Genomic DNA, 26375 nt, shown 5'->3' on the forward strand with positions numbered 1-26375 from the left:
AGATAGATAGATAGATAGATAGATAGATAGATAGATAGATAGATAGAGACAGATAGATGGAGACACAGGCACAAAAGCAGATAGATACACAGGCAAATAGATGATAGATAAATTATAAGTGTGTGTGTGTGTATATATATATAATACATATATACACACACATGCATACAGAGAAAGAGAGCATCAAGTATTAGTCTCTATCAATGAGTAGGTCTTATGCAATGAGTGTGAGTTCATACTGGGTTGTGTGTGCATACATACAGGAGCACTTATATGGACATTTATAGGGTAACCAGTATAGTGGCTAGAGAGGCAGCCCCAAGGTCAGGGAAACCTAAGTCCTCCCTCCAATACATATTGGCCACATAAACCTGGACAAGTCAATGAAACTCTCTGCAGACTAAATGATTCTCTAAAACTCTAAGCTACAAAGAGGTTTCTGATCTATGCTGTTAGAGGGAACAGAGGACATTTCTTCACCGGGGAGTTCCTTATATCAGTGAAATTGTAAGTCCAGTCCCTACACCTTAACATGCGTATGTTTATGTCTACAAACACAAAACAAAAGAGTAGATTATTTTTTAAAAATCCTAATAATAAATGTAGTTAATGAAATAGAAAAACGACTGATCTGGAAGTTAAGGCATCCCGCTTGAGTCCCAACTCCACTCCTAACCAGCTGAGTCATTTTGATCAAGTATCTTGGCCTTGGTTCCCTCATGTGTAAAATTAATGTTTGTACTTAAGAATCTCCAACATCTCTTTTTGCTTTGCCATTCTATGGTTTTATAAACATATAGCAACTTGTATTTCCCATGCACTAATCCACATCTAACACCTTCTCTTGCATTTTAAATCAATTCACTCTATCTTCCCTACATTCTCATCTTATTACCCAGTCCATAATGAAGCACCATTACATATTTCTCTATTAATTGATCACTATTGTAAAGCAGAAACTAAAAGCTTCTGGCAAAAGAAGAAGCATTAGTCTTGAAAGAAGAAATGTGTTTTTTAAAATGGTGGCTATTAGTCCAGAAATGTTTTCTTCCACTGCTGTCACTGATATAGAGGCAACCTCATTGCTCATGGTCAATGCATCAGTATGAGAACCCAAATCCAGCAAAGAAAACCTCTTTTTCTTTCACTTGCCTCAGTAACCCAGAGAGAGGCTATATTCACTCCATCAAGATCTTTCAAAAGATAAAGCAGCGTTGTGAGCGGTTTGACCCAGGGAAATCCCACCAGAGCTATTTTCCTTATTAAACTCATCAGCAGCAAGATATTTATAAGGGAAAGAGACAGGAAAAGCCCTCCTGACTCTTGGGGAAGTAGGAAAAATATAACATAAAGAAACTACCTCTTAGTGAAAGAATTTATGTAGATCTTGTTAAAAATTAAGACTTGAGAAGTCATTTGTTTGAACTGTAATAGTATTAGCAAGCAAGGCAGACAAAGATGTAGGAAAAAAGAAAAAGGGGACTTTTTTGCATAACCTTCTGGCCATAGTCTGGTTCTGTCATTTTTAAAGCACTTTAAATTATTTTGGAGGCAGAATGGTTTCTTTCCAGACCAGAAGACAATTAATCAACTGCTTAGTCAATTCATTGAGCACTATATTTGTGCAGTATGATTGCTTATGTGTGCTATACCTATGTGTACACACATGTGTTACATGTATGTGCTATGTGTACATGTGTGCATACACCTGTGTGGAATGTCAGATATAGTCTCTGCCCTCAAAGATCTATATATCTGACTGGGGAGACAAAATTAATATATGTTAGACAATATCAATTTAAGAACAAGGAAATCAGACATGGAAAGGATCTATGTGCTCTAGAGTGGTCTTGCAGGAAATTGTTTCCTTCCTTAATAGCTAGCATTTATATGGCATTTTAAGGTTTGTAAAACACTAGATATGTTAACTCATTTGATCCTAACAACAACCCTACAAGATAAAAGCTACTATGTCCCCATTTTACAGATGAGGAAATTGAGACACAAAGAGGTTATATAACCTACCTTATTGTTCCAATTCACCCCTCCCCCAGAAGTTATCTCTCCCACTCTCCAATTTCCTCTTTCCTCTTTTAAAACACTCTTTTCATCTAATACATTCTAATTTATGTTATAGTTATTTATGTGCACATTATCTCCTATTTATGTGAAAGTTCCACCTCGGCAAGTTATATAATTTTCATCTTTGAATCTCCAGTGCCTGGCATGGTGCCCTGCATATAAAAGGTGTTTAATAAGAAAAAAAAATGAATTGAATTTAAGTTGGTCCTTGAAAGACACTTAGGATGCCCGTAGATGGAGAGGATGAGGGAAATAATTAAAGGGTGGGGGAAGGGATCTATTTAAAGGCACAGACGTGTTTGGGAATGACCTGAACAGGCGACAGGGAAGATACCTGGTTTTCTGTAGGACTGGATGTGAGCTGAGAAAGAGAGGAATTTGGCTAAAGATGTAGGGTGGGGCTAAACTATATAAGACCTTGAAAGTTAAGTAAAGGAGTTTGTACTTCATGTGAGAACCAATAAGAATTTTTTTTCCTTTAGTAGGGAAATAAAATGATTAAAGTGATACTTTAGAAAAATTAGCCTGGCTGGAAGGGTGTAAAATGGATAGTGGAGGGAGAGAGAAACTAGAAGAATGAAAGTGATGAGGGTAGGACTGGAGAGGGAAGAGGTCATTCTAAGGAGAAATGTTGGAACTGAGGGTTAGATCTGCTGTAATAGTCAATGTGACAGAATATTCAAGGATTTGCAGTCACAAAAATCTCAAAATCATCAAAAATGGGAAGGGACATCAGTGGCCACTTAGATTAACTCATATCAGAACAAGAATATCCTTTTTGACCTCTCCAGAGAAGTTCCACCACTGCACTATACAGAAGTAATACAGCATCAAAATAATAATTATGAAGACAAAAGCATTAATGACTTATATGTGTAATGTATCATTTCTACAAAATCTTTATGAGAATGGTCTATACATGCATCTAGGATATTTTTCATGAAAACATAAAGTAGGAACAAGAACTATGGACTGATTTCTACAGCATACAATCGACTGAGAAGCATTGGGAACATACAATTCTTCTTTAATGGATTCGTAATTTCATCAGCATAGGTTTTCTCTCCAACAGTGCAAATCATAACCCACCTATGACTGTCCATTCCACTTGACTCTCATTCATGTCTTCCGTAAGTCCACCAGTTAGGGTCCGCTCAACTTGCTAAGAGAACTCGACTTTGTGTAGACAGTGTGAGAGCATGAAGCTTGTCTACCAGTTACCTTGTCCTTACTTTATTACTGGTTCATTTTTTTTCAGGTAACACATTTCTCTGATGGCATTGTTTATGCAACTTTTTCTATGTAAGTCTTCACTTGTAATGTGTTGTAACTTTCTCATAACCACTTTGTACCTTTCCATTGTCCTGTGGATGATCCTAAATCTCAGTTCCTCAACGATTATAGTACTTTTGTAACTCACAGCCATAGGACAGAAAAAAGTTTTGTATTAAAGTATGAGCCTTATTTCAGAAAAAGATTAGTTTGGGGAGCAGCTACGTGGCATAGTGAATAGAGTACCGCCCCTGGAGTCAGGAGGACCTGAGTTCAAATTTGATCTCAGACACTTAACACAGAACTAGCCGTGTGACCTTGGACAAATCACTTAACCAGAATTGCCCTACCCTTCCCCCTCCAAAAAAAGAAAAAAAAGATTAGATTTATTGAAGTTACTGTTCAGTCATTTCAGTTCCAACTCTTTGTGACCCCATCTGAGGTTTTCTTGGCAGAGATACTAAAGGTTTGCCATTTCCTTCTCCAGTTCATTTTACAGATGAGGAACTGAGGCAAACAGGGTTAAGTCACTTACTTTGCCCACGGTCACACAACCAGTATCTGAGACTAGATCTGAACTCAGGTCTTTCAAACTCCAGGCCTAGCACTCTATTCACTGTGCCACCCAGCTACACTCTTAGAAAGAATGATATAATTTTTCCAAATTGATCCAGACCACCCTCCCTTTTCAATACTTAGCCCAATTCACTAATTATTTGAGGTATTTCAAAGCTGGATTTAGAGTCTGGAAATTCTGGGTTCAAATTCCACCTTTTATACTTGCTAACTGGGGGCTCCTTCATGCTGCTTAGCATTTTTCAGCCTCCATTTATTCCCCTGTAAAATGAAAATAATCATGGCACTTACCTCACAGGGTTTTTATGAGGATCAGATGAGATAATATATTAAAGCTATTTGCAAACCTTAAAGTGTGATATGTGTTGTTGTTGTTTATTGTCATGATGTGCAAGTTCTATGAATTGTACTAAACAATTCACAAAACTCTCTCCAAGTCACTTACACAACATTTTCAGAAAAATGGCATGTTTTTGAAAGACTCCATCTATTCAACTCTATTTGAATAGAATTATTTTTCAAAAGGACATTTCTTTCATTAAATATATGGATTACTAATTAGATAAGAGCTTATGAAGACATCTGTTATACAGAATGGCTTATTTAATAGAAGTTAGCATTTTCACACTGGGAAAAACGTGGTGGTATTGGGTATTGGCTGGGAGGTTCAATATTGAACTGGACATTAACATGGGATTCATTAAACTAGGGTTCCACTTGTATACAATAAGCATACTGTTCATTTTTCTCACCAGTGAATAGAGATATCTGAAGAGAAGTGATCGGATTCAAATAGGAATCCTAACACCTGCAGCAAATTGAGTTGAGTTAGGGCAGGAGCTGACCGAAAGGAGATCTATGGAGAGATATGAAATATTGGGACACACCTCATGAATGGAGAAACACTCAGGCACTGTACCAATGGCTAGAAGAGAGAAATCCTAAGGCAGGCCCCTGTGAGTAGAAACCCTGGAAAATTGATGCTGGACCAGGAAAAACTCATTTGGGTTGCAAGAAGGACCTGGGATCCCATCTCAAAAATATGCTCAAAATTCACCACTAGTCCTAAGCACCTTTTACAAAGAATATGGCTTGGGCTCCATGGCTGCATTGTCTGACACAGATGTCAAGGGATAGTCCACTCTAGTCAGGTAAGGTTACCTTGAGTTTTAAGGTGTCTTGTCTGTTAGAGATATAAACCTTTGATTTTCGCAGCAAAGCCCCACAAATCACCAAACCTAAGGAGAAGGCAAAAGGGTAAATGCAAAACCCCAGTAAAAGAATGGTACAACGAGGCATAGGGCCAGAAGAATAATGGTCCACTACATGGAGGAAATGTACCGCCACCTCCCCAAAGCTACCAACATCACTAGTCCAGGGTGTCAATGTCATGAGGCAAAGCCCTGACACCTCATGTTGCATCATTATTACCACAATTTCCACTAAAACTGAGCTCATAGATTTTAAGAGGCAATCTTTACTGGGTTTTCTTTTTCTTCCCTGTACCCCAATCCTAGTCCATTCCCCACTCAGTATCTATCACTCCAATCTCTCTCTATGATAACTCCTTTGATAAACTCATCAACTCTCACAGCTTCAACTATCAACTCTATGCATATGATGCTCAAGAATGCATTACTGATTTCTTCAGTCCTGAAATTCTAGTTGCTTGTAAGATACTTCTATTTTGATGTTCTCTCATAGACTTAAATTCAATATGTCCAAAACTAAACTCATTTTCTTCCCCCCAAAATCTAACGATCTTCCCCAATCTAATCTATTCATCAGTGGTACTGGCAATCTTCTAGTCTCTCAGACTAGAGAGATTTTGAAGTAATCTTTGACTCTGTCACCATGGGACATAGGTGGGAGCAAGTTAAGATTAGTAAATCAGTCCAGGGACTGAGACTAGTGAAATTCTGGACAGAGATATCATCCCAGGATTGTTAAAGTGTTAAAGCACCAGAGGTTTTTGTAGGTTAAATGTAAACTCAAGATCTGAAAGTCAAAAAGTCAAGAAAGTAGATAAAGAGTCTGAGCAAGTCCCAGGGGACAGGGAGGTTAAATCAGACTTTGAAAAGTGGCAACCAGGTCTTAGTATTCAAAATAGGAAAAAAAAAAAAGTACTGGAAACTTAAATAAAACAACAGCACCAACAATCAGAATTTAGAAATCCAGTTGACTCAGAGGAAAGGGTGGTTCTACTTCTGGCCTTTTACTTCCTATAGATTATAAATGGCCACATACCATACAGGCATTCAAGAAGCAATTGCAGCTAGTTGGAGAATGAGAAATGTGACTTCAAGTGTACTTTGAATTAAGTAAGAGAAACCTAAAGGATTCTGCCTTCTCTTTTATGCTCTAAATCCAATTTATCACCAAATTTTTTTTAAATTTTTTAAACATTTTAATATTTCTCATATTTGCACACATGATTTTTTCCATCACAATATGTTTGAATTTACTATTCTCCTTATAGAATAATTACTCCTCCCCAGCTGCTATTGTTAGGAGAGTGCTTTGTATCAATCAATCAATGATTATTTATTTTATAAAGCACCTAGTCTGGTAGGTATTGAGCTGGGACCTGGAAATATAAAGGTGAAAGTGAAATACTCCCTGCTCTCAAAATCATATGTTCTATATTCTACCAAGTGAGATTGCATGTACATATGGATGAATAAATGAACTAATGAATGAATGAAAAAGCATTGGTAAAGAACTTACTATTAGGGGCGGCCAGGTGGTGCAGTGAGTAAGAGCGCTGGCCCCAGAGTCGGGAGACCTGGGATGGTTCCGGCCTCAGATACTTGGCAGCCACACAAAAATAACTGGCCGTGTAACCTTGAGCAAGTTACTTAACTCCAATTGTTTTAAAAAAAAAAAGTTACTAAGAGCAAATCACTGTGCTAAAATCTGGGAGTACAAAAGAAAGTATTTATATGCTTGTATGTGTGTATATGTGCATGTACATACATATACATTGTATAAATATGGAATAAATACAAAATAAGTACAAGGTGTCTGTGAAATACAAGATATTTTGGGAGGGAGGATGCTATCAGTTGGGAGAAACACATAAGACTTCATATAGAAGGAATTCTGAGTCAATGGTTTAAAAAAAAAAAAGTATGCATTTTAGGCATTGAGAGCTGCCAGTATAAAGGTCCAAAGATAGAAGATGTGAGGAACAAAGAGAAGGCTAGATGTAGTCTGAAGAGCTAGGCCTCCTACAGTTCATGTAAACCAAATCAAAGAGAACCTATCATCCTTTGCCATACAATTAGGCATATAGCCTAATCTATCTCTGCTTCTACCTTTAGTTATATATGTGTATATCACCATTTAAAAAAATAAGCATATCACAAATTATTATGCTCATTTTTTAAAATAATCATGGCCAAATTTAAACTTTGACTAAAATTTCAAACCTAACTCATCCATCTTTAACTGTTACCAATCACAGTTCATTCCAACCCATGGTTTAATCTTTAGAATTTTGTAGCACACATCTTTCTAATTCTCCTGAACATTTCTGGGCTTACATAGGGCATGTCCATAGCACCAGTAACTCTCCCCGAAGTCTTTGCCAAATGCCCTTCCAAGTAGTTTCCATTTAGCTTTTTATCTTATTCCAAAAGAGAGAAAAATACGTAAGCATTTTCAACTTAAGTTGCCTTCTTATCCTTTCCCATTAGACCTCTTAATACCCTTTTCAGTCTCTAATGTCTACCCACATCACTGGGTAAAGCAGACAGAAAAAAATACGCAAGGTCTCTAGTCTGTGTAAAACCCCAAGATTTTATTTTCCAGTCAGCAGTTTCCAGTTAGCTTCTAAGGGATTCTAAGTCCATCCCCCTCCACATTAGGTATCTAGAAATTTACATCCGATTGGTTCTCTTATCACCCAGCACACGGAGGATTAACTTACCCTGCTTTCTCACTTTAAAGGGACTATGCCCCCTTCCCCCACAAATAAAAACATTAAAACACATTTTAACAGACAATAACAAGGTTTGTAGACAGTGCTATAAATTGTCTTCACTTCTCTTTCTTCTTCATTCCCACCAATATCACTAGGTCAGAACCTTATCACCTAGGACCTTGATGGCTAACTTCCTCCTCACTGGTCTTGCTATTTCTGATCTCCCTCTATAATCAGCTATGTGCCATCACTGCCAAGCAAAAGTTCCAAAAAACAGTTTTCTCCCAATCACTCCCCTACTCAAAAACCTACAGTGCCTCCCTGTTTCTAATACACTAAGTCATAGGTTCATAGGATCACAAATCTAGAAGTAAAAGGGACTCTAGAAGTCATTGAGTAATATAATTTTATAAGTGAGGAAACTGAGGTAAGAAAAGTTTAAGTGTTTTAGTAATTCTCCATTTCCCAGCACAGCTCTGCTTGGTTTTGACTCCACTGGAACATCATGGCTCCTCCAGTATGAGGATGAAATCTCATCACCATGTGGATTGACTCAGTTTTTTATACTCGGCATCTTCTCAACAACTTCAATTATGATTAAATAGCTGGAGGATAGAGAAATAAACTCCTTCCAAAGTCTTCCTTTATAGAAGGCTCAGATCAGAACTCTACATTTTCCATTTGCAAATTTGCTCCATTTCTGCTCTATGTAATATCATGTCCCCACACCAATTACCCCCTTGGTGCCCCCCCTCCTGCTTTTCAGCTTCCTGTTGTTCAGCATCTTTCCCCATCAGACTGTAAACTCCTTGAAGGCAGGGACTAATCTTTCTTTTTCTTATTTGTGTCCCCACCCCTTAGGACAGTACCTAGCACATTAATAAATTAATAAATGTTTATTAAACTGAATTGAATTGAACTTGTCCAGGGTCACACAATTTTTTACTACAGCAGTATTAAACCCAGTTCTTTTCTTTAAGTCTACTACCCCAGTCATTATACCAGCCCAAATTCATCTGCTTGGCTTTACAAGCCCTCAACAGCTTGGTCTTTGCCCAACAACAGTATAATCTCTTTAGGAACACACACTTAGTCTTTGAATCCTCCTCAGTGCCTAGATTAGAGTTCTGAGTATAGTAAATTATCATGACTTGATGATTGAGTGATTAATACTATTACAAAGTTGGGGGAACAAAGAACTAATAAAGAAATATGCCAATTTGGAGGGCCAGAAGGATAACATAGCACTGTAATGCAAAAATCTAACTAAAAATTTCAAACATATTTAAAGTAGCACTTTTTATTGTGTCAAGGAACTGGAAACAAAGTGGGTGGTAGTGATAATGATGGAAAAAGGAAAAAGAAGAGCATCGTTGAAACGTTAAAAGACAAAGGAGAAAAGAGAAGAATGCTCAGAAGGGAACCCTAACAAGCAAGACCAAAACCAACTGAGCACAATAGAAGCTTGAGATTTCATCCCATTCTTCTGCACTTCTTTGTGTCTTCAAGTGCTGGTACTTGTTGATATTTGTCAAGTTCACAATAAAAAAGAAAAAAAATGTAAAAGGAAAAGCTCCAATGAGATAAGAAAGACAGAAATATTTGAACATAGTCTTTTTGTTAGATTAACCAAAGAACATAAATCCTGGGGAAAGAACTGCTTATTCAACAAGAACTGCTTGGGAAACTGGATGCCAGCTTAGACCAGCAATTATACCCTTTCCCATAGTAAGTTCCAAATAAAAGTATAGCTTGAATATAAAAAATCATATGATAAAAAAGTGAGAGCAGCACAGAAGAAGGTTCCTTTCACAAATGTGGCTACACACACACACAAAACTAGCCTTGTGACCTTGGGCAAGTCACTTAACCCCAATTGCCCTATCCTCCCCCCCTCCAAAAAAGCAAAAAAAAAAACTTTTTTAACTTTGCATTAACAAAACAATGCAACAAGAATAAGAAGAGAAACTGTTCATTTGAAGTAGGAAAAAGAAAGACCCTTGCATGAAACATCCATGATAAAATTCTGATATATAGAGCGTTAACACAGGTATGTCCACATCATTACCAAATCCATAATTAGAAAAGGGATATGGGTATTTTTCAAAAGACTCAGGAACTTTAACAGCCATGTGAAAAAAATCAAAATGACAATAAGAAAAGTCTAAGTTAAGACAACTAATATCTCATCTCACATTCAGATTGGCAAAAATGATAAAAAATGAAAATGGTCTGTCTATGTTGCAGGAGCTATGGGAAGACAGACATGCTGATATACTTTTACATACTTTTGGTGGAGTTGTGAATTGATCTACCCGGGGTGGGGAACCTGTGGTTTCAAGGCCTTCTAAGGTCCTTGCATGCAACCTTTTGATTGAGTCCAGGTTTTACAGAACAAATCGTTTTATTAAGGGGATTTTTGTTCTGTGAAGTTTGGATTCAGTCAGAGGGCCACACTAGAGGATCTAGAGGGCCACAGGTGGCCTTAAGGTTGCAGGTTCCCCACCCCTGGAATAATTTGGGAGAATGGGAAGTGTTATGTGAGAAAATTTGCCAAACTATTCATACTCTTTGACCCAGCAATCTCACTACCAGAGACAAAGACAGAAAGTAAGTCTATATGGATATCAAAATATTTTAGCCACACTCAAAGTGAGTGCACATCAGTTGAAGAATGAGTGGATCAATTATGATATATGCATATTATATAATAGTATTAGACCATAAGAAAAATGAATGTGAGGAGCCTGGGAAGTGGTCTTGTACAACAAAGTAATGTGAAATGAAAAGCAGAAACAGGAGAATATGCACAGTGACTATAATAATATTAAAACAAAACCACTAAAGGAAAGAGAGACTCTGAGTAACTGTAATGACTAATAGTCATCCCCCAGAATAAGTGAATTGCTTCTCCTTCCTTTCATTAGAAAGGTAGGGATGCAGAATGCTGCATACTCTGTCAAATGCTAGCATTATGTCACCGAGTTTTCCATCACCATTTTCCTTTGGGTGCAGAGTGGCAGATATGTGGAAATGACTGATATAAAAACAGTTATGAATAGTTTTTGTTTTAATCTAAAATGAATAAATAGCAATCCAAGTGCTTGGTTTATAAAAATTATGAAACAAAAAAAATCAATGAATTTCTAAGACATTATCACTGTACTCTTCTGAGTATATTCAGATTCCTTATAAGATGTTTCAATTTTGTAGGCACAAATATATATAGTAAGAGGCAATTCTGGAGTTAGGGAGGTGGGCTGAAGACCAGCATCTAACAAATACTAGATGTATGATCCTGTGTAAGTCACTTAACTCTGGCCAAAGTTGAGAAAACCCCCAAAACCATAAATTGCTGGTGTTGTTCAGCCATTTCACAACTCTTCATGACCTCATTTTGAGTTTTCCTGGCAAAGACACTGGATTGGTTTGCCTTTTCCTCCTCCAGCTCATTTCACAGAAGAGGAAACTGAGGCAAACAAGGTTAAGTGACTTGCCCAGGGTCACATAGCTACTAAGTGTCTTGAATCTGGATTTGAACTCAGGGAAATGAATCTTGCTGACTCCAGACCTGGCACTATGTCCACTGTGCCACCTAGCAGAGCATGTATTTTTTGCACTAAGAATTTCTCACCAAAAGTTCTCTAGAACAATGAAATCTCTGTCTCTCTCTCTCTCTCTCTCTCTGTCTCTCTCTCTCTCTCTCTGTCTGTCTGTCTCTCTCTCTCTTTCCCCCCCTCCTATCTCACACACATAGACTCTCTACATATAAACACACATATACAAACACATATATATGCATACACACAAGGTATATACCATTACATATTCATATATTCTCATGTTTGTATGCGTATATGTATATTTTAGCTGTATGTATAAACATACATACCATTTAGATGTATGCATATATACACGTATATTGGATGCACATAGCTAGAAAAATATACATTCACACATATATGTATATATTCCAAAAAATAGATTCACACATACACAGATATATATGTGTGTATGTGTGTGTGTGTTTATACTCACACCCACACATGCAATATTTTTTAGTATATAGGGCTTCTCAGGATTGAGTAGATTTAAACAACAGCATTTTATTATTTTAAGCACAGCCAGTGTGGAAACATTCTCAGGGCTCAGTGCTTCTGCTATTGGAACATTTGTTTTTTATTCTGAATATTTCAGCACATCTATTTACCTGGCACTATATTTAGTACCACAGTCCCAAGATGGCATATATAAAGATTCAATTGCAATTCCCATCTGATGTCCCTTCCCTCTCCTTTTTACCCCCTTTTTTATGTCCACACTCTGAATTCAGCACAAAGTTGGTGTGTTTAATTTAAAAAGAAGTAAAACGCTCCAGGAGACGCCTCAGACCACTGCAAATCACCTACTTTATAGAGACAGTAAAATTGTGTATCGGATTAGAAGTGATGCTGATCTGAAATTTATGATATCTTTTAATGGCATTATAATTTTTTTCCCTGTGCGCTCCATAACTGCGTCGTTTTGATGCACAGTACAGTGAGATGAAATTTGTAAGGGAAGAACATTACCGAGGCAAGCCCAGAGAAGAAGCCTGCGGAATAATGCAACAGCCCCTCGGGGGCTGGGGAAAGCTGTTCCTTCTTTGCACCATGCAGAGACTCCTTCGGTTCTGCCAAGGCCCTACAGAAGCAAAAGCAAGTTATCAATGCAGAATTTGTTGACAAAACTAAGAAATTCAGTGCAAATGTTTTAGAAAACTTGGCAAAGGAAGCCAATAAAATCAGCAAGGGTCTTCATGTTAAGGCCCCAGTAGAAAGAAAGCTGATCTAATAAGAATCAGGTCATGGGCCCAAAGAAAAGCTGAAAATACCATACAACTGCCTTTCAGTCCTTTTTTAAAAAAAAATGTATTTCTACTAAATGTTTCTTTTAGCCTATTGAGACAGAAAACAATAGCCAGCAATCAAAGAATAGTGAATAATGGCAAAGATGACCTTAGAAAATGTGGAGATGACCAGAGAAATGCTGCTAAATGAAAAAAATTTTTACAACCAGGGGATTTTAGCCAGTTGAGAGGCTTTACTCAGATGACTGATATATGGTGACAGAGAGAAAGAGAAAAAGAGTCAGAGAGAGAAAGACTCCTCAATTAACATAAGACTGCCTCAGTTAAAATAATTCAATTAACATAATTTAAATTATTAGAGAAAATCTTAGTAAAATTGCCCAGAACCAAAATGTCAACACAAGTAAAAGTAATGTTCACACTCCAAGAAGGAAGAAAAAATAGGTGAAGATTATAAGATTTAGAGCTGGAAAGCATTTAGAGATACTCTAATCCAAGCAACTCATTTTACAGAAAGGAAACTGAGACCTAGACAGGTAAAGTGACATACTCAGATAAGTAAACAGCAGAGTCAGGATTTCAACCCAACTCTTAACTCCAAATCTCATTGTACAGTACACAGGTACAAATATAGAAATCTTAATTGGTTGGTTTGGGTTTTTTTTTTTTTTGGAGGGGAGGTAGGTGGATTTTTTTTAAAGCTAACCCTTGTAATTAACATATATTTACCTCTTGGAACATTTCCTATAATCTTTTTCATTTGACTTGAACATCTTGCTTACATTAAGGGATTACCCAACATAAAAGCATTTTGGTGGTAAAAATTTAGATGTATGACTATGGGAAGGTGAGAAATATTCTTTCTTAGGGATCTTGAGGAATAAGGAGATTGACTGATTGTTCTAAGATGATTTAATAGGAGTCCTCCCTAGGGTCAGGAGGATATACCAGGTGCTCATTGTAGGTTGGTCTCTTACAGAGGATTTAAAGGTACAGAATGTATAGGAAACATTGATCCAAACCCCAACCCTTAAGGTAAGCACTTTATCCTGTCCAATTTTAAAGGTGCTGAAAAGTCACACTGGTCCTAAAGTGTCTCCCTTACTCTTGCTACTCACTTCTCTTGGTTAAGGTTCTAGTAACCTTCAGTGGTCAAGGATGCATGCCTTAGTGAGAATCACTTTATCAGATTACTCAGCTACTCACTCAGGAAGAACCTGAGGGAATAAAATTTGGGATAGGTAAGTTTTCATGGAGGAAAGGGAAGGGAGGGAATAATCATTTATACTAGCATTTATAATGTACAAGCATTGTGCTAAGCATTTTACAAATATCTCATTTGATCCTCACACCAACCCTTGCAAAGTAGGTGCTGTTATTATCCCTGTTTTACAGTTGAGGAAACTGAGGCAAGCAGAAGCTAAATGGCTTGCCCAGGGTCTCATATTAAATGCCTGAGTCTGGATTTGACCTACGGGCCCAGCATTCTATTCACTGTGCCATCTGTCTCCCAAGAAAAAAAGAGGCAAGAAAAGTTGATGGGGGGAAAAGGAGTGAGCACCTAGGACAAAGTATTGGGACAATAGAAACCTAGAGAAGGATGTGTCAAAATACAATATCTAAATGAAGAAAGGAGGATGGTCTCACCTGAAAGAAAATTATTCTCACTTCATATCTGCTTACTTGCCAAGAGAAGACTGACTTATAGTGAGTGGTTTTTAAGCAAAAGTAATTCACCTTCCAGGCGGTGCTTCATCTGTAACACACACGCTGAAAGTATTCAACATTTTATCACCTTTTATGTTTTGTTTATAGAACCATGGAATCTTAGCATTAAAAGGATCTTAGAGGCCATCCAGTCCTGATTCTCACCCAATGTAAGAGGCCTTTCTACAACATGTCCAACAGGTAACAGCGTACCCTCTGCGGAAGCACTACTAGTAGTAGTTTGCCCTCTATAATCTGGAACAACTCTAAAGATTGGAATTATTCCTTATGTTAAACTGAAAGTGATCCTGATTTGGCCATTGGTATCCACAAAGGAAAATTCTAGTCCTTCTTTTCTATGAAAGCCCTTCAAGGCAGTAGAGTGGTAACACTGATGTCCAGCCCTATCACCAATTTGACCTCCTTCCCTGGGCTCACTCTGCTTTATAAGTTTCCTTATAATATGGTTCCAGAACTGAGCACAGTGGTTCAGACACAGTGTGACCAAAGTAGAAAAGAAAGTTAGAAATGTATTTCCTCGAAAAAAAATCTATTATTGTATTAGCTTGACTATTCCCTCAGCCAATAACACAGACAAATATCTCCAACCCCTCCATAGTTGATTTTTTAAGTGATTGTCTGTCCTGCCCAACAAAAACCTAATAGTCCCAATTGATGGTGGATCGCTCTGCATAGCCCTAAATTGATCCTCAGGTAACACACAGTCTATTTGTGGGCTAGCGTTTTAAATCCTCTACAGCCTTTAAGAACACACTGCTATCGCATCATGACATGACACTAAAGATAGACTTTCAAGGATGATGCAAACATTTTGTTCACCTTAATTTAACCTAAGATCATATTATCTAAATTTCCCCTATCCTGGACTGAAGGTAGCACTTTACGTCTTCCCCTCATTAAATGGCATTTTTGTTTGGTCCGATGTCCTACCCTGTTGCTTTCATCATCTATAGTATTAGCTATCTGTCATCACTTTGTGTTATCTACAAATTGGGTTGGCAGGCTTCCTATATCCTCATCCAAATCTTTGATCAAACTGGGGGTCAGAGCAAGCTCAAGGTGAGATCTCTATCACAGTCCACTAGGGATCTTTCTCGAGGTTGACGTTAATCAATTAATCAATACTTCTTGAATATGGTTATTCAATTAGCTACAAAATGTATAAGAGGAATGGGGTAGTAAATAGAGAATGTTTCACTGGGAGTCAGAATTCAGAAGTTCTAGTCCAGTTCTGATATTCAATAGTTTTGTGATTTGGAATAGTCACATAAAAGCTTTAGATACATCATGCACAAAATGGAAATAATAACTGCTTTTCATATTTTATAAGATTATGAGAATCAATGAGATAATAAATCTCAATGAAATAATAACAAAAACTGAAATATGAAATAGTATTATGTAATGACATACTTATAATAGTAATTTATAATTAAACATTATTCAATGCTTTAAGGTTTTTTAAAAGCATTTTACATAGATTATCTCACTATAGACTAAGGCTCACAACCCTGTGAAATAGGGGCTTATAGGTTTTATTCCCATTTTATAGATAAGAGGAATGAAGCTCAGACAGTTATAGGGTCTTACTCATTATGGCTCAGATAATAACTGTCACAATTGGGATTTGAACTCAAGTATATCACATATGTTGAAAGCATGTTGTACATAGTAAAAAAAACCCTATATGCATATAAGATACTCTGTCATACAGTCTATGTTTCTCTATGTTGAACACAAAGACATCACACAAGATTTTGTCCAATGCTTTCTGACATCAAGAAACATGTTGTATACAGTATTCCTCTGATTTACATGACTAAATCTGTCCAAAAAAAAGTTAGGCTTAGTTGACAATGATCTATTTTTCACAAAAACATATTGGCTCCTTGTAATCAATAAATTTTCTTCTAAATCGTCAAAAATAATCTGTGTATTCCATTCTGGAATTTTTACAGAGTTATTGGTCTATAGTTTCTGATAACCATTTTTCTCTTTTTAAAAAAAATGGAGATAACTTTTTTTATCTCCCCTTTTTGGAACCCTCTTTCATCCTCTATGATCTCTCAAAACTATTGAGAACAACTTTACATTACACCTAAAAACTATTTTAGGTGTTGGAAATGTAATCGGGGACTAATTCATTTGAAATGCTTTTAAATGGCTGGGTGTTCTCTTCCTATCTCCTAGCTTATCACGAATTTCAATTGCCTCTCTTCAAACTTTGTTCTCCCAATTTTCAGTTTGACAATTATTGTCCTCACTAGAAAATGTGGAAACAAAATAAGAGCTAAGTAGTTCTGCCTTTTCTATGTCACTTGTTAATATTATACCATCTTGCTCAGTTAGTTGGCCTTTCCTTGGTCTTACTTTGAATATATCTTATTGTTCTCCCTCTTTTTTTTAAATTTTCAGCGCTTTTTGTGAATCCCAGTCAATCTTGGTCTTTTTACTATCTTTCAGGATCTTGTAAGTATTCAAGTTCACACCATTCTTTGTAGTCTTCATGTGTGATATGCCTTTCTTCTACCTCTTTCCTTTAAAATATGAGCTCATTAGAGAGCCCAGCTATAATCAGATTGGTTTCTTTAGATGTCTCTCCCAGTTTTATTTCACTGGGATTATTCACAAATGTGTCGAATTTCAGTTTTTGAAATCTCTCATATCACTTGAGCTATAATCCCTTTTTATAATCTCTAATTATATCATTTATTTTTTCTACAAACTTCATGATGTTTGATTTCCTAGGGTACAAATCTAACTGTCCCAAGCATTATCTACCTTCACTTTTCCAGACTCCAAGATGTTATTATCATTGTCTACCAAGGTTCGTGTCACTTCCCCATGACCAAATAACTATTTCTTATTGATAGTTAAAGTCCCAATTACTACTATGAATTGTCTCTATATGATAATTTTGCAACCTATTTTGGGAAAGCATCATCCATACCCTCCTTCTGATTAGGCAATCTGCATAATACTCTTGTAACAATATGTTATGTTTTGTACTTATAGCTTCACCCTAATGCTCTCCATAAAGGTTTCATTCTCAGTTTCATGGATTTTGATACATATCAAACTCTACTAATCTTTTATTTATCATGTTACTCCCCACTACATGTTCTCCCTACCACCATAATTATTATATCTTTTTTCTTTATGAACATCTATTGCCATAACCTGACCCTTTATTGTTGTCTTTACCTAATTACTTGCTAGTATCTCCATAATTCTACTCAAATATATGATACAAATGTCATCCTACCTAGTACCAGTTTTACAGTTTATCTTGGTGTTTATTTTTTCCTTCACTCTTAGAATTTTTCCCTCTGAAATCATGTCCCATTTACACTGTATATGTCTTGGCATTTTGGTGGGGTTTTGTCTGTTTTTTGCAGCTAGGTGACTTAGTGGATGAAGTGCAAGGTCTGAAGTCAAGAAGACTCATCTTTATGAGTTAAAATCTGACCTCAAATGCTTACTAGCTATGTGACCCTAGATAAGTCACCTTGCCTCAATTTCCTCATCTGTAAAATGAGCTGGAGAAGGAAACGACAAATCACTCCAATATCTTTGCCAAGAAAACTCCAAATGGAGTCATGAAGAGTCAGACATGACTCAAATGACTGAACAACAAGAATAGCATCCCCAGTAGAATGTAAGCTCCTTTAAAGGAAATACTGTGTTTTTACCTTTGTTGGTCTCCTCAGCATTTGTCATAGTGGCTGGCACATCTTGAGTGTTTAGTAAATTTTGTTGATTGATTTGCTTGAAAAAAGAGATAGTTAACATTTGCATTATCTGTCCCATAGGGTTGTTTGATTCTTAAATAAGAAAATGTATGTAAAATGCTCTCTAATGGTAAAGTGATATGTCAGTTTATCAGTTTTAACACTATTATACATATATCCTGGTTCTCAAGGTTGAGACGCACCAATAGTTGTAACCTAACATGGGAGCTTGTCGATTCCCTGTGCAGGTTTTGCAAGGTTTCTTCCATAGGCTCTCCTGGGAAAACTATAAACATTTCCTTGTGTTCCCTTCTCACTTTCCCTTACTGCTTAGTGTCCCTAACCTACTAGCAAAGTCCAGAAACAGCATTAAGTAAGTTGTTAACCCCTCCTTCTTTCAAGCAGTAGATAATACTAGCTAGCATAGTACTTTAAAGTTTTCAAAATACTTTATAGAAATTATCTCATCTGATCCTCACAACAACTCTGAGAGGCAGATGCTATTAATATCCCCATTTTCCAGATGAGGAAACCAAAACTGAGAGAAGTGAAATGACTTGCCCATAGTCACACAGTTAAGTATCTAAAATAGGACTTGGACTCAGGTTTCCCTGACTCCACCTTCAATACTCTACCCATTCCACCACCTACCTGACTCATCTAACAGAATTAGTCCTTTTAATTATAGTCAAGTGTGAAAATAAAGTGTGTGTGCATGTGTGTGGAGGAGAGGGACAGTTGAGGGAAATGCCTTAAAAAGAGTACTGAACATGTTGTACGGAATACTTCAAAAATTAAAGACAAAGAACAAGTTAATAGGGGATCTATATCTTCCAAGAGATTGCCCATACTTAAGTCAAGGCAGCTGGATGGTGCAATGGATAGACCACTGAACTTGGAGTCAAATGACATGAGTTCAAATCAAGGTCACCTTTGTGACCTTGAGCAAGTCACTTTACTTCTGTTTGCCTTTGGAGAAGGAAATGACAAACCACTTGAATATCTTTGGCAAGAAAAATATCCCATGGACAGAGGTACACAGGGTCACAAAGAATTGAACACAACTGAAATAACTGAACAACAACAAGAAGTCCTTGAAGATTGTCCTTCTTAAGTTTCCCATGTTTCTCATCGTCAAAAATATTAGGCTTGGGACAAATTATCACATGTGAATGTAATTAAATGGTGTCCTGCTATAAGAAATGACAGAAGAATGGACTCAAAGAAGCCTAGGAAGACTAGTATGTGCTGATACATAACAAAGTGAGCAGAACCAAGAGGATAATTACACAAAGACTCCAACATGCGAAAGTAAGCAACTTTGAAAGAGTTAGTGAAGAACTCTGCCCAATTCAGTGCCCAGGCAGGATTCCAGAAGACTGATAATGAAACATGCTTCCCACTTCTTGACCATAAATGCTTAATGCAACACATTTGTGGATGTGACCAATGTGTGAATTAGTTTTAATTGACTACACTTATTTTTTTTATGAGGGAGAGCTTTTATTTGGGGGAGTGGGAGCATTATAAGGCAGAGCTGGGGGGTCATGATAGAGATGCCCAGAGAAAGAAGAATGTTAATGAAATATTTTTTTAAAGAGCAGAAGAAAAGGGAAGCCAGGGGGCGCAGTGAGTAAGAGCACCAGCCCTGGCATCAGGATACCCGGGATCGGTTCCAGCCTCAGATACTTGGCACCCACACAAAACAACTGGCTGTATAACCTTGAGCAAGTTACTTAAACCCAATTTCTATTAAAAAAATAAAATAAAGAGCAGAAGGAAGTTCAGAAAGGAACACAGGAAACAAGGTAATATGGTACTTAAATTTAAATTAATTTATTTATTAAAAAGTATTATTAATTAAAAGTATTTAATTTTAATATATACTTTAAAATGATTTATATATAGGAGAGATTCGTGGTTCCCTATATAATCCTTTTTCATTTGTATATGAAATCTTTGTATATTTCAAATTGTTCAATTTTGTTGATATTTGTACCGTTCATAATTTTTAAAATTAAGAAAAATCATGTATTTAAAGCTTGGGAAGAGCTGAAAAGTCACCTTGTCCAAATTCGTTATTTCATAGATGAGGGAATTAAAATCTAGAGAGTTTAAATGTCTTACTCAAAGTCACAGAAGTAATAAGTAAAAACTAGGTTTGCAACCAAGATCCCATTCCTTTCTGCCTATCTATAAGAACTATAACTTAGAAAATCAACTCAGGTTTTTAAGTATACAAGTAATAGGTGACATGCACATAATATTTTATAGTTTCAAGGCATTTTCACATACATAATATTTGATCCCCCCAATAACCCTATGAAGTGAGTATGTTAGCATACAAATTCTACAGATGAGGAACCTGAGGCTGAAAGAGGTAAACAAAGTAACTTGTGCAAAGTCATTTATCTAACAGGTGTCTAAGCTAAGAGATCAGGTCTTAGAGAGGCAATGAGTAACAGTAGAGAGACCAGTGAACTTGGAATCAGGAAGACTTAGGTTCAAATTCTCAGATACTAGCTGTGTGACTGTAGGCAAGTCATTTCACTTCTCTCAGACTCAATCTCCTCATCTATAAAATGGGCCTACTAATAGCCCCTTACCTCACAGGGATGTTTTAAGGAGCAAATGAGATATTTGCATTGCACTCTGCAAATCTTAAATTGGTACATAGAAGTTTGCTCTTATTGTCAAGTCCCAGTTCCAAAACTTATCAATTATGTGATTCTAGTAAAACAATTTCACTTCCCTGAATCTCAGTTTCCTCATCTGAAATTATAAATGACTTCACCGCCTTCTGTGTAGATGGACCATAAAAGTTCTCACAGATAACTGACAAAGTTCTGGAGTTGTATTCAGCATTGGTGTACCCACAAAGATCCTTTGCATATCAATCAATATATTGCCTTCTTCACCAGATGAGCAAAGTGTGTGTAAACCTTGAAGGAGAGTTATTGTTCTATCCCAGCTCCCAGGTCAATTTTATTGCCAGCACACTTCTTTGCCTCCCTAAACACAGCTAAATGAACAATTCTCACCCGGAGTACTCAGTTACTGTTGAGTCAGCATTTTGAATTTACCCTGTCTTCCCCTTCCTCTTAATACTCTGAAAATGACCTAGTTATGTGTGCCTGGGGGAGGAAGCGAATCCAATATATTTGATCAAGTTTTGCCTGTTTTCTTTCATCACCGCTTTTGTTGATAAGGGCCAGGTGAAGAGTTCCAGAAGCAATTAGAGTAAGTGCTGTCCCCCTGAGTGCAGTGGGATGAATATTTCTTCCCTTCTCTTTTCAGTCCGTGGTTATCACATGCCAGCATCACAGCCAGGTGCATTTGAGATGACGACTCAGAAAGGAAAGCTGCCCCTGTTGCTGGCAAAGCTGTGATCCGACCACACTTCAATTAACAGAGTGCAGAACCCAGGGACTATTGGACAAGGTGCAGTTATGCAGATTAAGGAAAAGGCCTACCTTAGATTGAGAAAAGGGAAAGGGGGAGAGTACTGCTATATTCTCAGTGAGTTCTTTCATTGTGAGTGCTTTCGCTCCCCCCATCTTTCAATCTCATATACTATGTCCCCTCTTTTTAAAAAATGCCACTGTCGGGGGTGGCCAGGTAGCACAGCGAGTAAGAGCACCGTCGGGATGACCTGGGGGTCTAACTGGGCTCAGACACTTAGCACCCACCCAGAAACACCTGGCCGTGTAACCTTGAGCAAGTTACTTAACCCCAATTGCTTAAAAAAAAATGCCACTGTCACTGATTCTATGCCTCTAGAAATTCACTGACCCTCAGGATTCCTTCAAAGTCATTGGTCCATTTTCTGAGAGATGCTTTCATTGGACTCATTAGAAATGTCAGCGCACACTCCACAGCTATTCAGTTGGAGTGATTTGAGTCTTAACCTCATTAAAATATTTCCACAACACAGGGTCAAACTTATCTTGCCACTGATTTCCTTCCTCCCTCCAATCGCTGAGAAACCGTTTTCTTCCTAATTAATTTCATCTAGATGAAACCTGCACAAATGCCAGTTCAACAAATTAAGACTTATTGATTATTGACTTTTTAAAAATGGTTAATGGTTCTGTCCAGAGACAGAATATTTTAGGGAGATTGGCAAGGTGCTTTAGTTTCAGGTGAACTGGGATTTTTTTGAACAATAAAAACAAAGTTGGAAGTAGCTTCTACATCTTTCCCATTCACTATTTCTTTGAATTTTCTTAATCATGTAAATTATTTAGACATGGAAAAAAAATGTAAGTATCCAGAAAAAATTATCTCAAAATGGTCTGAGACAATAAATAATGATATTGAGTGCATATTTTATTTATAATAGTTTTGGAAATTAACTGTTGTATATGTTTCAATCACAGGATTTCAGAGCCTACTTTTTTGGGGAATCTTGCTTCTCATGAACATGTCCCTCAGGAAGTAGCAATGGAAATAAAAGGAAATGGAGCCCACCCATTGTCAGAAATTTTAGTAGTAATAATAATTCTCTCTTATCTAGTGTTTCACAACTGACAAAGCACTTTCTTTACAATCCTGTGAAAAAAAATAGTAGAAGCATCATTATTCCCAATTTATAGATCACAAAATTGAGGATTAAGTGACTTGTTCATAGTCATACAGTGTGATAGTGTGACATAAGCTCAGTTCTTCTAATTTCCTGGTCAGAGGGCTCCTCCCCTAGACTTTCTATAGTAAGTATTGGCTAAAATGAGTTAGGTTTTGTTGATTGCCTGTGAATTTCGACTCTCTGGGCTCTCTCTCTGCCAATCAATTAACAAATACTTATTTAGTCTTGCTATGTGCAAGGTACTGTTCTAAACAGGAGTCAGGATTCTAACACCTACTCTGAGCTTAAGAATCTTACTTTTTAGACTACTCTGAAAATATCTTTAATATGTATGTAGATGTAGAGCTTATATCAGATTACAGGCCATCTTGAGGAGTGGGAAAGTGGGGAGAGAAGGAGAAAATTTAGGACAAAATCTTATGGAAGTGAATGTTGAAAACTAAAAATAAATTAATTATGTTTAAAAGAATCTTAATATTTAGTGAAGTGAGACAACTAACTCTAGGAATGCCATGAAATATGCCAGAGGAGGAATGGAGGTCATCAGTTTTGTTCTTCAGATTTGGAGCAGTAAAGTAAGTCTGCATAACAGGTAAGATGGGAACTGGGTCTATGGTTTGTACTGTCATGGGTGTCACAGGAAACAACCACAGAGTCAAAAAAAAAAAAAGGTAGCTAGTCATTCTATCTAGACAAAACAAGATGCCTCAAATTCTTTCAGGGCCACTGCAATTACATAGAGCTATGTCATCACTGGCCAATGGTCTGTCTGTCCTCTTACAATGCAATTGTACAGTACAATCCCTTTGTGAACAAACACTTGATCAATTTCTTGACCTAATTTGCTGACTTCTAATTGGAGACCTAAGCTTAGGCTTATCCCATTTGGCTGATGAGCTTGTCAACACTTTATCAATGCCTCCACTCATAGCATGTTTAATGTGCTTCTTCCCCTTCATAAAAGTCTTAAAGAGAGAAGGATCATCCTTGCAACAACACTGAATACTCAGGCAGATTTTTATCTTTTACATCCAAACATCCATATGGTATTTGTCCAGTGCTTTGCTTGAAAGGGCCTTAGAGGGGAAAAAAATTGTCATTATCTCATGTGGCTTCACCACATCCTTGAAAAGTCCAGAAAAATGAAGTATCTCCATGTCACTGGTGGGGTCACAAAAGAGACCCAGAGGAAGGAAAGTTTATAAAAATGAGTTGCTTCCAGGGTAGATTGATATCAAGTCTACCAATTTTGTCCTATATTAATTATATTAAACCATGAAGCAAAGAGTCACAAAAGCGGAAGTGTTCTTAAAGGTTGTCTAGTCTGAGTTCTTTTACAGATGAGAAAACTGAGACCTAAAAAAATCAAAATTACTTTCCCAAGATTAAAAAAAATATTAAGTGTAAATCTCTACCACAAATCTTCTGACTGCATATCCAGTGTTCTCTCCAGTACTCTACAATACCAGTTTGATAAAGGCATCTTTGGAAGTCATGTGATGATCTTACTTTAGTGAGTAGATTACACAAGATATCTGTTAAAATCTAAAATTAAATTTTTATTAATTTAATTAATTTATTGTTTATTTTCATTTAAATTTATTAATTTTATTAATTTAAATTTTTTAATTTAAATTTTTATACATTTTATTTAACAATGGCTAAATAACTATGTGTGCAGCTAGGTGTCACAGTGAATAGAATACTGGGCCTGGAATGAGGAAGACTCATCTTCCTGAGTACAAATCTGGACTCAGATACTTATTAGCTATGTGACCCTGGAGAAGTCACTGTAGCAGCAAGCACCCCAAGTGCGTCCTCAGGGTTTGCTGCCCATACAGGTTCTTGGATCTGCTTTGTTAAAGGAAAGCAAAGCAAAATGGGTTAACAAGCTTACTTTAATCAGTCAGACATATATCGCTTACCTTGTTCAGGGGAAAAAGGTCAGCACCCCAAACTTCAAAATATAGAGACAGAATTATCAAGACATTAACAGATCAAGTAGACAGCTTTCCAAACTGTCCAACCATTACATCCATACCCAGTCAACATCTGGGTTTCCACATCTGGGTTTTTCAAAGCCGGGGGACTCTCAACAACGGCCTCCCAGAATTCAGATCAAATCACAGAACACTTCTCAAAGTGAGTCCCAAAACAAAGCTACACATCAGGGCTTATATAGCCTTCTCCTGGCTCAGAGAATGTAACAACCTTATTGACTCACTGGCCAATCAAGAAGTATCTACTGAAAAACAAGCCTCCCACCCCAGGCTTCAGGTGCACATTAGCCTAGGGGCAGGGAAGATCTTTAAAATTTACATTCTTATTACAGTCACTTAACACTGCTTGCCTCCGTTTCCTCATATGTAAAATGAACTAGAGAATAAAATGGCAAACCACACCAGTATCTTTACCAAGAAAACCCCCTATGAGGTCATGAAGAGTGAAAAATTACCAAACAGTAATAACTATGGTTATTTTTTTCCTTTTTAAAAGTTTGATTGATTTTTTTAATATAACATCACTGATACATTGACCACATCTGACATAAGATGCCTCATTTCCCACAAATAGTCCACTACGTTTCTCCCATCTCCCAAAAGAAGGGAGGTACATTTAATCATCATTGCACTGTATAATCATTGCATTGAGTGGGAAAAAATCAGACTATAGAATCTTACTTTGGTGACAAGGAAGATCAAAACATACAACCAGAAGAAGACAACAAAGTCAGAGCTCCTACATCCAAAGCCTCAGAGAAAAATATGAATCGGTTGCAGGCCATGAAAAAGCTCAAAAAGGATTTTGAAAATAAAGTAAGGAAAGTAGAGGGAAAATGGGAAAAGAAATGAGAGTGATACAAGAAAATCATGAAAAACAAGTCAACAGCTTGCTAAAGGAGACCCCCAAAAAAATGCTGAAGAAAATAATACCTTAGAAAATAAACTAACACTTTTTTGGTAAAAAGACATCCAAAAAGGCAGTTAGAAAAAGAATACCTTAAAAAGCAGAAAGGGACAAGTGGAAAAAGAGGTTCAAAAGCTCACTGGAAAAAATAATTCCTTAAAAATTAGAATTGAGCTAATGACTTTAAGAGAAATCAAGAAATTGTTAAACAAAACCAAAAGAATGAAAAAATAGAAGACAATGTGAAATATCTCATTGGACAAACAACTAACCTGGAAAATAGATCCAGGAGAGATAATTTAAAAATTATTGGACTACCTGAAAACCATGATCAAAAAAAAAAATCTGGACATCATCTTTCAAGAAATTATCAAGGAAAACTGCCCTGATATTCTAGAGCCAGAGGGGAAAATAGAAATTGAAAGAATCCACTCATCACCTCCTGAAAGGAAAACTCCTAGGAATATTATTGCCAAATTTCAGAGTTCCTAGGTCAAGGAGGAAATATTGCAAGCATCCAGAAAGAAACAAGTATTATGGAAACACAATCAGGATAACATAAGATTTAGCAGCTTCTACATTAAGGGATTGGAGGACTTGGAATATGATATTCTGGAGGTCAAGCAAGCTAGGATTAAAACCAAGAATCACCTATCCAGCAAAATTAAGTATAATCCTTCAAGGGGAAAAATAATTATTCAATGAAAAAGAGAACTTTCA

This window comes from Petaurus breviceps, unplaced genomic scaffold (genome assembly GCF_028583685.1).
Source record: "Petaurus breviceps papuanus isolate PSGF00001 unplaced genomic scaffold, PetGlider_PUasm1.0 90604, whole genome shotgun sequence".
Taxonomy (NCBI): domain Eukaryota; kingdom Metazoa; phylum Chordata; class Mammalia; order Diprotodontia; family Petauridae; genus Petaurus; species Petaurus breviceps.